A 13,948-nucleotide genomic window follows, 5' to 3' on the forward strand; every position below is an offset into this window, starting at 1 on the left:
ATCATTTACAAGTATTTTTCATAAAATTTTCTTGTTTATCTTTTCAAAACCTGCATGAAAAGATGAAGATAAAAGAATAGCTGCTGGTGTGATGTAAAAGAAAGAATGAAGATGTTTATGTTGGTTATACATTCATGACAGGGATTTTCCTTGGGGTACTGATCCCAGAACCTTGTCTCTTGGGTACCAAAGGTGGTTGAACTCTTAGATACATCATGCAATGCTTTTGTATTAAACATATTACATCTTCGCACTTACATTATTATAATACAACCGCATTTTAGGTTTTTGAAAAATTGGAATATTCTGATGTGGTTATGCGGTCTTGTTTTGTGCTATGGCTGATGGGTACATCAGCATATTTTATTTTATTTTTATCCAGTCTATTTCACAGTCTTATTTTCTCAGAACTCTATTAACTGTTTTTATCATTATGTAGTTAATTTTTTTTTTAACAAAATTACTCAGAGAGGTATTTAGCAGTGTTATAGTATACAGTACTAGGCTTTGGAACAGGAAGTGCATTTTTTATCAAGAGTGTGTGTAGTTCAGGAGTACACATACTTCTGTCTCAGTGCTATGAAAATCCATCCATGTGAATATTAAAATAGTTTTCAATACTTACTGATTTATCCCAGTTTTTGTGTGTTCTGAATATCATTAGTCTTAAGGTAGAGAGACCTCTTGACATAAATTTTAATTTAATGATTTTGTAAGCAAAAGAAAGAACATGGTATATTTTATTTACTGTAATTGTTTTTTCAAGATCACTTGTTTACATTTTGTAAACTATACTCTCCATGATTTTGTCTTTTGATTGATGTTTATGTTCAATAATATTGTATACAAAATAATGCCATATATATATAGGCAAAAGCTGCTGGAACAGGTAACCTGATACCTTTGTCAAGTCCAAGCACCCCCACCCTTCCTAAAAGAATAGAAGTGAAAGATGTCGGGCCTAACCCCAAATGAAATAGCAGATATAACTCTAGAATAAAGATGACGTAGGTGCCAGAGGAAACAAGTTATGATCAATGAAATGCTGTTAACCCTTAACATTTATTATAAACAACAAAGTAAATTTAGGGAGACATTCATACATACAATATTTAACATTCTAGGGAGATACATACACAAACATTTTGACAGTAAAAAGCAGTTGTATAATATACACCTCATACACATTGCCTGAACTGAAAAGTATTTTGTGTTTAAAGCTTGAAATACGCTGGCAGTAAGATACCTGGTTATAGATATGGAATCCTCATCACCTGTCATCAGGGTGATTGTTTACCTGTTAGGGTGTCTGACGTAAACAAAGTTTAGGTAATCCTTCCATGTAAGTTAGTGTTTCTCTGAATGAATGATATGTTAACTTTATGTAGGAAGCTGTAATGTGCTAGAATATCTAATGTTACTCAACAGTTGATAGTTGTAATCAAGAAAGGAGAAAATAAATGGCCAGCAGAGTATGTAGAGAAACTTGAAAATGAGGTTTGGGATCAGTTATACAACACTTAGAGATTAAAAAAACCATTAGCGGTGGCTTCTAAAAAAGTTATCATTCCTTATTTTGCTGAATCGAAATGATGTGTTGGCCCCAGAAAGGCATCTTTTACATTAGCATCTTCTTTGATAACATTCCAACTTTGCTATCGTTCTAGTTATCGTCATTCGTTTGTGATCGTAGCGATTTGCCTCTCTCTTCGACTAGTAGACTGCTTGGCCCTTACCATACCGGATCCTTTACAGCCCCATTCGAATGCTGGAGAAAGCATCATGGCTCATGTACCGACAGTAGTTCCTTTGGACTGATGGGAATATTCAGGCAGTATCACAGGTACAGGGATGGGGCGACACCTGGAAAGGAAACAAAATTGTTTGTTAAATACTAAGGAACACGCTTGACATGTAATAAATCGTGTGTAATTTTGCCACATGGCGATGATGATGATAATATCAGGCCAAACCTCAGTATATGGCAATGTTTGTCAGTATTTGTTTAGTACTGAATATGCTTGTTTGCAGTCTCATTTAATTGTTTAAAGTTAAAGTGCATTTCAAGCAACCTACATTTCACAGATTCATACTAAATATGCATATAAACATCAAATCACCACTTATTGGAAAGGAAAATGCTTCTATTGTGAAATATTCTCATTTGATTTCAGGTTTTTGTGTCGATGCTTTCAACTGAGCAAAACCTTGTCATTTATAGCATTGTTGAAAAGTGATTTGATGACAAAACTGAAAAGACTGCAGTATAACACATGATGAAAGACTATGGTAGATCATATATGCTGAGAGAGGAGTGACAGTTCCGACAGTTTTCCTTTTTTGTTTTCGTCTGATTATTTGACTCGGGGACATGATATGAAGAACTGAATACAGACTTCGGATGTTGAGGAATTTTATTTTGGACGTTTTGGCAGCAAAGGTAAGAATGAAGATTAGCATACCAACTGAAGTCTTGAGTTGAAAATTGCCCTAGGTAATGCAGTATTGTCAGTAAAATTATGCATTTTGTACAGTACAGTATGTACTTGGTGTACAGTTTGAGCTACTGTAGTGATAGTAGTTAAAAAGATATGTAGAGTATATTGATGGTTCACAGCTTGATGATGTGAACCACCACTGTCACTGCAAAGTGAAGTTTGAAAACTTTCATACCTTGGTTTGTATATAGAACTATTCCAATATATGTGTTATTAGTCAAGATAGAATGGACCTGTACTTACATACCTTGATTTGTACACAGAACTATTCCAATATATGTGTTATTAGTCAAGATAGAATGGACCTGTGAGTTATCTAGTGGTACTAGTGACATCTTGCACAAATTATTTTAGAAAGTGTTCTGTTTGTTAACCCACGACCATTAAATTCATGATGCAGCATGTAAAAATCAACTATCACAACAGGAAGGTATAAATATACATTAATTATCTCCAGTGATAACAGCAATAGTTAGACCATAAATAGAGGATGCTTTAGCGACCTTTTTTTTTATGTTTATATTTTTGTCATTGTCTATGAAATCCCTCCTTTTTTGTATTGAGTCTTCCAACATTTATTTAGCATGTGAGAAATAAGTCAGAAAGATTAAAACAAAGTACAGGCTGTAGCAAGGTACGTGAAAGTGGCATCACATGCTCTTAAAACTCTTGAACATCAACTTCTATTTCCTACACTGCAAAGATGTGCTACAATCTTCCAGGTATTGTTGTTTATGTTTACACGTACATGATCAAGAGGCTGTAATGTTATTGCTTTGCCCCATTACCTTAACTCTTTTGGCTGGACAGTCTTAAGTCACTATCACTGTTACATACACACACAAATAAATAGTTTAGTCACAGACTAACCATGTTATGCACAGGAAAAGAAATATATGAGGATACACGTTGTGTTGTATTAAAACTTATTATCTGTATGTCACTCAGTTTGTCGTCGCTGCTTGTTACTTTCACCAATCAGAAAACTTTTTTCATACATACCCTATTATTATTATTATTATTATTATTATTATTAGAGTAGTTTAACCAGACCACTGAGCTGACTTTCAGCTCTCATAGGGCTGGCATACATACCGTACATTTGCGTTTTGGTTGTAATCGCCTCTTAACTGAAAGGCAAATGCTTTGAATCTATTAAAATAGTATTAAAAAATAGAAAATTGTTTTTAGCTAAATAGCGATATATCGTGCAATAAAGTAACAGTCTCAGTTCTATTAAAAACAAATAACAGGCCAGCCTGATTAACTTTATTATTCTGTAGCAAGGGCAAACTATTTGATGATGACGGTGTAAAAAAAAGAAAACGTAAGAAAGGACGCATGACAGATATGAAGATATTATTAACCTGTTGTTAATGGCCAGAAACGCCTTTAATGGACTTTTTTTATTACAATTTCCACGCGCCAATAGGTTGCCCGCTGTGCGATAACGACCAAAGCGAAAACAACACATTATCTTCCTGGTTAAGAGACGTTTCTTGGCAGCGCTTAATTAAGGAGGTATGGATCTTTTAAACTGCCTACCGCAATCCATCATGAGCTTCTAGGATTACAGTGACCGTAAGTTGCCAGTTCCGTTGGTGTGGTTAGATCCTGAGGAATTTTCGAAGGTTGTTAAGGCTAAATTGTTATTGTTGATTGGTAGAATTTAGCAGCGTCGTGGTTCTTATATACAGCTGTATATGTTTGAATGAACTTGAACCTGTATGTTCGCTTACTGTGTTCAACCACATAGGCCTACCATTTACAACTAGCAAGACGGATAAAATTTTTATGTTGGCAAGTGGAAACTTCTGGTGTAAGTTTTAAATTCCATAAGTTGATTAGCGTGCCTCTGAATGATAAAAGTAAAATAACAGAGAATGCAGAATGAAAGTGAAGTAAAGACAATCATACTAGTTGTTAAAACCACCGTAGTTGCATTTCATTTTGCATACCGGAGGAAATGAAAAATCTTGTAAATGTCATCATTATTTAGTGGAGTATTATTCATTGTCAGTGTAAAACGTCTTGCGGTGAGTTTACATAAATTTTCGTAATGAAAGGACTAGATATGAAAATAAGGTGTGGAGTGAAAAATAGCAACGGTACAATACGAGGGAGAGTAGTGTCTGTTCCCTGAAACAGGTGGTTATTTGCCAAGATTTAAAAATAAGCGGCTCGTCTGGTGGGCCAAGATCAAGTGGCAATGGTATTTCCACTCTCATTGGAGGAGACTATAACCTGGTAGCTGTAAAGCATGTTAGAAACGAGAAAAAAACTTAGAGCCATAAGCCTAAGGAGTAGGTTCTAGACCGAGGTTTTATACAGCACTTCCTGGCGCCGGTTGAGATGTTCGATTTGTTAGCAACAAGCTCGGATCTCATAAGAAAACGAGTGGAAAAGAACAAGTTTTCCACTACGATAAAAGGTTTTGTATTTTATACATAACGACCATCTAGTGTAATGAGGATTATCGATCGTAGCTGTGTTTTTAAGGTTTTCAGTAAAGTTTTGAGAAAGAGTGTAAGTTCATTTTTTCTTTTGAAGATTTCAACTCCTAGTGTTATTTTATTGTAATATTTATGCTTACTTTCTGCATTCTACATGTATTTCATTATATATATATATATATATATATATATATATATATATATATATATATATATATATATATATATATATATATATATTATATATATATATAATCTTACATCGTATTTAATTCACTAAGAATTGTCGGACAAATTATAATGAAATAAAATATAAATTGCAGATGGTTTTATCTTATATTGGCCAAAGGCCAAACGATAGTAAAAGCGAACGGATCCAGTGTGTTAAGATAATGTGCAAGCTGTTCTTTGGAAGGTTTCTTAGTTATTACCTTGTATTTTTACATGTTTGATGATTATAGTAATGATGATGATGTTAAATTACATGGGAAATATCGCCAGCTTACCTCAGGTTTTACCCCCTCTCTCTCTCTCTCTCTCTCTCTCTCTCTCTCTCTCTCTCTCTTCTCTCTCTCTCTCTCTCTCTCTTCTTTAGTCTTGCTTTCTCCGCCCCAAGTTGCAGAACGGCATTGTTTTGCCGGCACTATCGGCTTTTACTTTAAATGAAAATGTAAGTTTATATTTTACCGAACCCGAGCGTCCGTACTCGTTGATTCCCTTTCCAAATCACTAGCGTGCAGTATCCTTCCTGCTCTCTCTCTCTCTCTCTCTCTCTCTCTCTCTCTCTCTCTCTCTCTCTCTCACAGCTATTTTGCCTGAATAATCATGCCTAGATTCCCGAACAAAGTGAAAAATGAAATGTCCGAGATTTTTTTGCTCCGTAAACCGGTCAGTGTTTCCCGTCGTGGGAGGCAATTTAAAGTTGACTTGAAATGTCAGGTTTACCTTTCTCCTGCTTGCAATATACGTAGTTCCATTGTGGGCGGCATTACCGGCTCATTTTCAGAAATTTATGTATAGCTTATCGGTTTTTTTTTTCATCACTCCAGCTTCTTTTATAATTGAAAACTTCTGAAAGTGAAATACTTTTACATAGGCCTATGTACCGAGATTACAGTCGCCAGTTGGTATTCGGGTGCCACCCATCGTGATCCATTGCCTCTTGCACAAGGCCGATAAGGTTTGGTAGATGTTTCATTACAGCTTGGTTCTTTTGCAAGGTAGCGGAGTTATACTCTGGACCCTCCTCTTTTATCCGGCGTGAGATCAGCATGATGAGCGCCCAGTGTCAGAGTTGAAGAATTGCAATTCAGTTGATTCGTGACAACATTGTACAGTGTCCTTTCTTGTCAATTTCTTGGTATATATCAAAGATAAAGAAGTCCCCTCTGTGTGAGTTATTATTCGTGTTATCGTTATATTTAAATAACCCCATAGAGAAGTTTAGGGATTCTCTTGCAGGATTTCCGCTACTGGCGTTTAAATTTTTTTTTTTTTGTTAACTAGTCGTTGTGTAGTAACACCCTCATGACATGCATTTACTATTATTATAATTGTCATTATTTAAAGTCCCAGGCTATCAAGCCTTCTTAAGAATATTAAATTAATGCCAAAACTATGACGTGTCTTTGCCGACTAGCTTTTGTATCTCAAGGCTGCCTACTTTGCATATAAGGAAATACAGATCACAAAATCATGTCAACATACCGTTAAGTCTGACCTAAATTACTGTACACAGCGGACGAATAACTCGTTTGCTTAAATACAGCGTTGCACCCCCACACACAGGGAAGCACGTGAACAAGTCTTCCCACACACTCTTGTGGTCTGGTTTTTGTCCTTTGCATTAGTCGTATTCCTGATAACTCGTTTTCGCGCGTCATATGTCGCTTTTTTTTTGTCGTTTAGTTTGTTTGCAAACTTAATGTGGTTCATATGTCAATTTCCGTTCCTATATTTTAATAGTATATACCTTTTTAATACGTCTTTCTACATATTTCTGCTGATTTTGAGAACACCGAAGTAGCGTCGAAACGTTAAAATGAAGCTAAAAATAAGTTTTGGTTGTTCGTCCTGAAATTAATCGGTCATAAGTGTATATATATATATATATATATATATATATATATATATATATATATATATATATATATATATATATAATATATATATATACAGTATAATATATATAATATATATTATCAGGATACTGTTTTCTGAAATGCAATTAAGTGCATGCTTTCCCAGTTGACTGCTGTTCCCTCTCTTCTCTTTCCCTCCCTTCGGCTTTGAGTCTTCCTTTCCTCGAATTTTTAACCTAATTTTGAGCAAAGCTACTAAACAACAGATTACTTGAGTATAAACCTCTCCTGAAAAATACATTATTTTGACTATTATTATCACATTAATCCTTGAACTGTGTGATAATGATCACATCCCCTACTTTGCTTTTTTCTCCATATTAGTTGTCTCCTTTCAAGTACGTGCCTGCTTCACGCGGGAATTGAAATCTCACGGTTGTACGGGACGTTCAAGGCGTCCCCTATACTGACTGCTTCTTGAGCAAGAACTCGTTGTGGAGCGGAACTGTGTATTCCACCAACAGCAGTAAAACTGGAAAGAGAACGGACCAGTTCTTCCCAATAACAGCAGCTGGGAAGAGAAGAACCAGTTCATTTAATAACAACGGGGACATTTAGTGAAAGTAAAGCCAACTCTTTCTGTCAATAGAATCGCGGAGAGAAATAATTCCAGCAGCAGCAACAACCGGGCGAAAGTCTTGTTCATTGCAGTATATAGCAACTTGGAAGAAAAATAGTACTTCATTCTCGTAAAAGCTTGGAAGGAAAAGACCATTTCATTCTATTAACAACTGGAGAGAAGAAGACAGTTTTAATATCTGTTAAGAAGAATGTGGGAAGAGGAACACAGTTTCATTCTAACAACAGTACTGGGAATGACAACAACAGCAGGAGGTGGACCAGACACCGTTTGGTTGATGCCAGGCATCTGAGGACACGACCTGACACGTAGAAGATGCATTTCGAAAAAGCGAAAGTTAGTCGTGAATCTACACACTTGCATAAACAGTGGCAATTCGTATGGAGTATTTCGTAATGGATCTTTGTTGTTCTCGTAACCTTTGTGCGTTCCAAATAATGTCCTGAGTTTCAACGATTTCTAAATTGGGTAATGGAGAAAATGTATAACGTCCATTTTCTGGTAAGCTGATGATTCTCGACATCCTTCCCTGGCAATTATGTATTTCTAATTCATTAGTGTGTTTCTGCTAGTGTCGTTTGTTGCTGGCTCTTGATTTCATTTCAAGTGCCACATTTAGTTACTTTATGCTTAATATACTGACTAATATTTTTAATAGTTCCACACCGTGGGTTGTGCGTTGCCTTTCTTGCCTGAGAATAATCCGCTGCTCATTTAATAAAAACAACTACCTTATTAGTTGCGGAAACATGGACATGTGCCACTTTTTCTCTGATAGTGCATTTTCTCCTTGTCTTCCCATGTAGGTGGTACAGCCTAATGTCCGCCTTACACTGCACACTGTAGGCAGCACTAAAGATCATCTCCACCGTCTTCTCCCGCTGCATTGCATCCTTCCTTGTTACTTTCCTGAATGTTCCCAACAGTTTTTATTGCCCCTCTACTTCATCCTGTACCAGTTTCAATACATCAATGTATGATCACAACAAAACTTGAAAATGGGCTGAATAAGCTTTCATGTTACAAAAGAAGTCCCTTTTTATAAAATCTTTAAACCTTTGAATTGACGATTCAAAACAAACAAACTTGTTAGCGATCGTTTTGCCCCTTGTTTTTCCTTGTAAAGACGGATAAGAATGGAACGGTTGCCACATATACCATTTGAGTAGTGTTAAACTTGAAATTTACAGTATTTTAAACCTAGGACTATTTGGGTTCACAGGTTGCGTTGGCGTAAACCTAGGAGGCTAGGACTATTTGGGGTAACTTATTTTTCCATTCGTCTTCACAGGATGCGTTGCCGTAGGATGACCTATATGTAATCCCTCAAGATAATAACAGGATCTAGTAATTGTATCACGTGTTTCCAACACACTCTTCGTTATGGCGCAGTTCCTGCAGTATACATATTAGGCTGTTGTTAAAACCAACATACGAATGTCGGACGAAAGTGCTTTCATAAAAAAATCAGTCCAGTGAGCAACAGGTTACCTGATACGGATATTTAACCCGTGAATCCATCTGCCTGTTGGTTCGGATGTCACTTGCGAAATTGAAACCAGGTATGTGTTTGACCACTGTCGTTTAATTTGGAGTTATTTGTTTTAAACTTTATTGTACCGGATATGTAGGTCTAGCTTCGTGTAGCTTGCATATTGAATGCGTTATATTGCTCGATAAGGCGGTGAAGTTTATTGTTTTTGCTCATATATGAAAGGGAGTGGAGAGAATTTTTAGTCTCTCTCTCTCTCTCTCTCTCTCTCTCTCTCTCTCTCTCTCTCTCTCTCTCTCTCTCTCTCTCTCTCAGATTTTAAGTATATGAAAACATTTTAGCGTAGAGAAGAAATGTTTAGGGCGTGATGGTACCGGCGATCCTATAAATATACAGAATCCCCTTTTGTTTTGTTTAGCGTTAAGTATTTAAGCCCCTCGCCATAAGCCTACGCCTTAACATTTTTGTGAAGATTTTGTTTTGTTTTAGTGTTTTTTTTTATCTAATGTGCTTACATTGCAGGACAGCCTACACGACTTGTAGAAAATTATATATATATATATATATATATATATATATATATATATATATATATATATATATATATATATAATGTGTGTATGCTATATACTATATTGTTGATCTCTGCGTGACAATTACTGTGATTTGTATGTTATTATCATTGCTGTTGAAGTAATTGATTAGAGCGAATAACTCCGTACGAAAAAAGACTTCTCTACCAAGACTGAAATTTTATTTCCCAGGAAATCTGTGAAAGAAAACTTTAAAAACTATTCACCAGTATTTCATGATTTTCCTTACAGTTGTTTACTGAGGAATGTGCGATCCATTTTGAACAGTTTTAACTTTCAGTCGCATAAGCGCCCGTTCTTCATATCTAGGCCGATGTAAATTCAAAATAAAGCCATGGCGAAATATTCAGGAGAGATTCCCCACCGTTTGTATCGGTATTTATTCAAAGGGTGCACAGAGAAGGGTTTGTTTCTCCCCAGGTAATAAAAAAAAAACTCTTCAGACAAGTTGATAAATTCGCTCGCATTCTGTATGCACAAACACACACAAACCGAGAGGTGAAATCTTGAAGCAGTAGTTTACTATGTGAGAGAACGGCTGTTTTGGAAGTTTACATTTACGTAGCACGCTTCTCCAACCTCCGTATACATATCTGTTTAGTACCTCATAAAGTACAAGTTTCATCTTTGGGAAAATAAGCGAGTGGAAAGGTGTTTAAAATTACGAGGAAGGGTTCAGTAATAACAGCAACACCAGCAGCAGCGCTATTAGTAGTCTTTTGAAGTGTTAGTGGCTTTCTCTAATACCCTCTGGCGTGAAGATGACGTCATTGAAAGACCATGGTGTTCCCTTTTAGGTGTAAGGGAAGCCGTTTATTCAAGAGGCGATTCGAACTTCTCTCTCTCTCTCTCTCTCTCTCTGGCAGCGTAAAGAATGCAAATTAAGGGACCGGTTAACATTATTTGAATGTTTTAAAATTTTATCATGCCTGACCTCCGGATGAAAAGAAAAAAATAAGCATAAAGGTGTTTTAGTAGTAGTAGTAGACGTAGGGATAAGCCTTTGTAACGGCTCCAAAATCTAACACTTATGTTAAAGTGGCCCTCCATTAAGTTTATTTATTCCGTCTTGGCCCACCTTCATCCCTGGCAAACCATTTAGCATCATTTAAGCACTTTCAAGTCAGTCCTCAATAGCGCATTCGGCGAAATCTTGGAGGGAGAGGTGCTGGTCCTTGAGCTTTCGTTTTGTCAGAAGGAATTTCTGTGCAGTATGTGTATATATATATATATATATATATATATATATATATATATATATATATATATATATATATATATATATATATAATGTATGTGTGCGTGCGCGCGATGGTTCATTTTTGCAAATAAGCTTCTCTACTGTCTGAAAGGAATAGTGCCTTACTCCAGCGGTTGAAATGCTTCGTTACTTCCTAAAATATTATAAAAACTGATTCGCATAATGTTTATCCCAAAAGACATCCACGCAAAGGCGGCATTTAGATTACTTCACGACATTTACAGATCCTTAATATTCAAACTTACTTATATGCAGTGATTAATTTCAGTTCCTTTCCCGTTGTTTCCAACGAGGAGATGCAAATAACTTCAATGTCTGAGAAGGTTGCTCTCTTTTAAGCGCCAAAGAATTGTCAGAGAAGCATCGTTTTTAGAGTGTGACAGTTTTGTAGTGAGAAATAGAAGTTTTAGTTTCCGTATTGCATAAATCTCGAATCATCCCACAAGCCTCACGTCTCGTGCTTTAAATATCAGACAAGTGCAGTCTTGTGCGTATGGCGCAACCGGTTTCTGCTGCATCCTTTCTAGGAAACATTAATGAATCCGGTGGCATATAATTTGACGAACGAATGAGAGACGTAACTGTCAAGGTAGGAGGTGAGCACGGTCTAGTAGACCGTGGAGGTGAGAGGCTCGATGATAGACCGGGCGTGATCATGAGGAAGAGGGCGGAGTGAGAGGCATCGGTGGGGTGAGGGACATGGGGGAGGAGGGGGACAGAGATTTGAAGCACAGGGGGTGGGGAAGTTGGGGGGAATTGCCTGTAAGGGTTACATTTACCCATTAACGTGACAGACATACAGGAAGTTTGAGGCCGATCGGCTGGGTGTTATAGTACCAGCAGGGATGCAGGATTATTCATTTTGAAACTGGATATGCATTTAAATAAAGAGTTGAAAAAATAAACTAAAGCTAAATTTGAACTTTAAGAAATCATTAGACTAATATCTTTCAAGATTTCGTGTCACATAGTAACTATTTTTTTTTTCCTGGCGTTAAATGCAGAGGCGGTTATCACCATTCATATTACTGTGCACGCACAGCAATGTGTGTGCGCGCGCGCGCAAGCTTGCGTGCTTGTTATATTTATGAGTTTAGAGAGCAGAGATGACTACCGATTCCGGAAAGATTATAATTCTGTAAAAGTAACAGCTGTTTAAGAATATGAGCCAAGCGAGCTTGTAAAGTATAAAACAGAAATTAAACGATTGAACGTGAGAAAAGCAAAACTGACGAGATTTCAGAAGTTTGCCAAACAATTATTCATCCAGTGTTCAGTGGAAGTAAACAAGTCACCATCGTAATACAGTAAATATCAAATGACAAGCAATGCAATGACGTGGACTCAGTTTTGAACGAAATGGCTCGCGAAGAGCATTGCCAGACTCCCCGTCGAAATGATTTTCATGGACGCCACCTTGAGACTGTCCCATGCGCCGACAGTGACATGTGTGACAGAATTAAAGGCGCCCATTTGAGACGCAGTACACCCGTGACATGAATCATTGCCAGGAGTTTTTGTTGGGGTTATTTCAAGAATATGAATTATTGCTGGAAGTTACTTGCTTGCAACGTTGTGGGAGAGAAATGTTTCACTGAACTAAATCTTTTCTAGGAATAGTAGTAACATTATTTTAGTCATATTTATCCCTTTAAAGACTGTCTACAGTTATTTCAGCCACGTAAATCATGTAATAAATTATTTGCATCTGTATAAATCATTACAGGAATACTGTAATGTCTCACATTAATTCAGGTATAAAAATCGTTATTAGAAGTATTTGCAACATTCTCTGAGCAACAAAACCACTGGTAGAAGCATTTGCAGCATCATTTCAGCAGTAAAAATTAATGAGAAGTGTTGGCAACGTTATTTAAGCAGCATGAAAACTTATTTGCAACCAAGATTATGCCGCGAACCATGTTGATCAGTGAATGCAAACTATGAAAAGATTTATTCTCGCCGAAGAGCTTTGGATGGTACGACTTGACTTTTATCTCCAGTGAATAGTTACACGAATGCTCATTCTGATGAAGATCTATCGCAAGCCTCCAAGATGGATGACTGCCCTTTTAAGAGACTGCTAGCAATATCTGACAGATATCTCACCATCTTCAGCATAATTATAACTTTCTCGACAGATTAGGGCGTTCAGGAGGTTTATGAATGCTGAAGTTGAAGATGGATCCACTTAGAATCAATTAGCTGACACATGACAAACGCTTATTATTTATCTAGAAAACTTATGGCAAGTTGTCATAGCATTTTAGATAATGATCACTGGCTTATTCTAAATCAGTATTTACTGGTATCTTGTAAATAATGCCCATTACCGTCCTCCAAAGTAAGGAATAACGACCTCATTTCGCCTAGATTTTTAAATAACGTTCCTCCTTTAATCGAAAATAAAATAATGATAGTGTATTTTGCTTTGTAAGAAATAAGAGATAATGTCCCTTACTTAATCCCAAGAGCGATTTCTTTCCCAGAAATTAGGAATGTGCCTGTACTTATCCAGATTCAAGATAGTATCCCTTCCTCGAACCAAAATCAACACACATACACACGCACACATACATACATACATACATACATACATACATACATACATACATACACACACACACACACACACACATATATATATATATATATATATATATATATATATATATATATATATATATATATATATATATGTGATGTCTCATACTGTAGCAGTATTACAGGCTGATTTAAGACTGAAACACCTGTGCTTGAGGGAGAAAGAGAGAAAGAGTGAGATAATAATAATCAATTTAGGCTGGCTCCATACTCACTCTGATTCGGTTCGCAACTAAAACTTTTTGTGTACGTTAGATAACTTTTCCGCTAAGTCTGCTTCTTGAGAGCTGTCCTTTTTACATGGCATCAGATTAGAGCTAAATGAA

General features: G+C 36.5%; 2 long non-coding RNA genes across 3 annotated transcripts in view; one reads left to right on the plus strand and one right to left on the minus strand.

Annotated features, from left to right (window-relative positions):
* Positions 1–1,048: 1,048 nt before the first annotated feature.
* LOC136846692 (uncharacterized) overlaps positions 1,049–13,948 on the minus strand; it is a 35,008-nt gene continuing 22,108 nt past the window's right edge. Inside the window, exon 3 of the long non-coding RNA XR_010855490.1 lies at positions 1,049–1,863. This is a non-coding gene — a long non-coding RNA (uncharacterized lncRNA). The remainder of the gene's footprint in view (positions 1,864–13,948) is intronic.
* The window catches only part of LOC136846693 (uncharacterized), a 49,573-nt gene continuing 38,930 nt past the window's right edge, over positions 3,306–13,948 (plus strand). The window contains exons 1-2 of one of the 2 annotated variants that reach the window (XR_010855491.1): positions 3,306–4,079; positions 8,964–9,234. This is a non-coding gene — a long non-coding RNA (uncharacterized lncRNA). Of the gene's footprint in view, positions 4,080–7,203; positions 8,174–8,963; positions 9,235–13,948 lie in introns of those variants that run through there. The other variant, XR_010855492.1, reaches the window with a different exon arrangement.

Source organism: Macrobrachium rosenbergii, chromosome 15 (assembly GCF_040412425.1).
Source record: "Macrobrachium rosenbergii isolate ZJJX-2024 chromosome 15, ASM4041242v1, whole genome shotgun sequence".
In the NCBI taxonomy this organism is placed as follows: Eukaryota; Metazoa; Arthropoda; class Malacostraca; order Decapoda; family Palaemonidae; genus Macrobrachium; species Macrobrachium rosenbergii.